This window comes from Anopheles darlingi, chromosome 3, assembly GCF_943734745.1.
Source record: "Anopheles darlingi chromosome 3, idAnoDarlMG_H_01, whole genome shotgun sequence".
Classification (NCBI taxonomy): Eukaryota; Metazoa; Arthropoda; class Insecta; order Diptera; family Culicidae; genus Anopheles; species Anopheles darlingi.
The window spans coordinates 3,537,501-3,540,000 of record NC_064875.1 but is presented as its reverse complement, the minus strand read 5'-3'; the positions used below and the strand labels follow the sequence as shown (position 1 = coordinate 3,540,000).

At 49.2% G+C, this 2,500-nt stretch overlaps 1 protein-coding gene across 11 annotated transcripts in view; it reads right to left on the bottom strand.

Moving 5' to 3' along the window:
- The window catches only part of LOC125953327 (disco-interacting protein 2), a 105,582-nt gene that overhangs the window by 11,600 nt on the left and 91,482 nt on the right, over window positions 1–2,500 (bottom strand). The window lies entirely within an intron of this gene.

Genomic DNA, 2,500 nt, shown 5'->3' with positions numbered 1-2,500 from the left:
AATCGATCGGTTGGTCGCGTGCGTGTTGGCGGGCTTCTTGTAGGGTTAGTGACTGACTCGCCAGCGCCATCGCTACCTTCCTCCACCAAGCACTCGGGGGGTTTAGCGATTTAGTTGTTTATCATCACGACAAGATGATTACTGCCGCGGCTTCTACGACACTGGAATGGCCACTCAACTTGCGCCATCTGGTTTGCGTAGGTAGAAAAGAGCACAGATACACTCTAGCGCGTCTAGCGTCTTCACGGGGCTTCCGTTTCGTACCATCATCTCTCGCTGGTTCTGACCATGCTAGACCGATCATACGTAGGCGAGCTCGTCTCGCGTGGCGTACACCCTGTGGCAGACGCTGTGACAAACGGATGGGCTCTGAATGGTTTCTCATTAGCCTTTCGCGCTACCTACCGACGCACGCCCTGTCTGCTCCTGCTGCTGATGGCGTCGTCACTGGCCAGAGATTGATGGCCGACGACATTTCGTGTTTTTTTTAAAAATAAAAATATCAAATCCTTCGACGATAGCATCACATTATGGCCAACTCGCGACTATTAAGGGCTCCTCCTCCTCCCCACGTTGTGGACTAGAAGGTATTTGCCCTTCAACAGCGATCTCACGAGCCGCAGCTCACGATCCTCATATCTAGGATGATGCGTAGGTTACGAATGATCCGGAATCCAAACCTCTGATGTGTGGTGCAATTTGTCACATCATCCCTATTGCACGGAGGGCGCGTGTGGGGGTCTCGTTGATGCCCAAAGATTAATGTTGGACCGATGCCTGAAGCGATCGATAAAAGCGATGTACGCCTTTGAGAAGTTTGAGCGTAAGCAAATGAGGTGATCTGCTAATCTAGCGCGAGCCGGCCTGGCATGTCCATCAATCTCCCCACGCGGGACCACAGCCTCGCTTGGAAGAAATAGCGCGGTTCGGAAACGCAAAGAACTGAAAGTTGTTGTCGTCGTCGTTGGTGGACCCGTTTTGGATGCCGTCGTCAGACCTTGCTCTTGAAAAAGCCTTCCCAAAGACTGTGTCAGTGTCGTCAGCGGTCTTACGCAAGCGCAGGGGACAACAACCTCGTGCCGAAATTAGTAAGGGATCTAATCGAATGCCAAATGCAACGCACTCCGTCGAACTCGATCGGGTAAAGTGTCAATCATAAATCATACAGCGGTTGGAATCCGAACGAGTCCAGTCCAGAGGATCGCGCTAGATCGTCCGATCACCGGTTCCGGTTATGGCTAACTCCTAGACCCGGTTTTCTGCTTTGCGATATCCAAATGAGCTAGTGGAAATGGTAAATTGATTTCATGCATGAAGACGGGTAAGAAGAAGGAATGCTGGGGAGGATCACATCATGCAGTGTACATCGACACGGCTGCCCTAGTGGCTGTTTATCTATCATGCACTATCATGCGAGGTTTGCTACTTAATAGCCGACTAGCCATGGCGTATTCAATGTCTTCATTATCCATTATCACGCCACTATCATGTTCACGTTATGTTTCTATGTTTCGACTCCTTCTGTTGGATGTATTGATAGCTACTGCCGCTACTGCATTGGAATTTGGATATCACACATTCGTTCACGATCGTGTATGCGTGTTGTGGCAGGTTTGGTGTTATCGATCATACGCCGCTGATCAGCTGACCGATTACGTGGCATGTAACATTTCAATGTTTTATTTTTTTATCTTTAGCCATCAAGCAATTCCGTTTAGAGACGCATCGTTACACTCGTCGTAATGGAATAACCGTGTACCCGAGGGATCAAAAAACCATAAGGCACTGGCCCCGCCAGCAAGCGCTACTGTGGCTAATGAAGGACCTCCCTTTCGTCTCGACTAACACCGAAGAGGGCGGCATAAATTAGAAATTACATTGCGAAAGCAGACGCGACCAGGGAGGGACGGCTTTCGAAAGAGGAGGTACGTCAATTGTGCTAAAGGGTGTGATGGGTGAAATGAATTTGCCAATCTGTGCTCTGTTTTTGTTTCTGTAGGGCTAGGCGAACACCAGAGGTCGTCCGAGGCTGGTACGAACCATTTCGAAATTAGACATTACGTGCGCATATCGAACGAAGTCTATCGTCGACAAGCGTTTCACTTACCCCACACCCCGTGTGGCTAATGCACCTTAGGGGCTAAGGAGGATGATGGTTAGAGAAGCCTTAACACGTTATGTGGCCATCACTAATTGATTGGCTCAAACTTAAACGCGAACAGCTCTGCAAGGGGAAGGAGTTGATGCCGTAGGAATTCGCCCGTTTTGTTCACTTTTACAAAACGATTTACATACGAGATTGAAGGGAAGACGAAGGGTTTCCCCGCAGTCATTGGACTGATATAATCGTTCCGCCAAGATGGTCTGCTGTTACGGAGGTGATCGCGCTGGTACTGACTAACTTCGTTTCAACTAGTTTCGCCACTCGAGGTGTGTACAAATGAGTGCAAGTTGCATAGAGGCGACAACTTAGAGAGAACAATCTGGATAAGAAGACGTG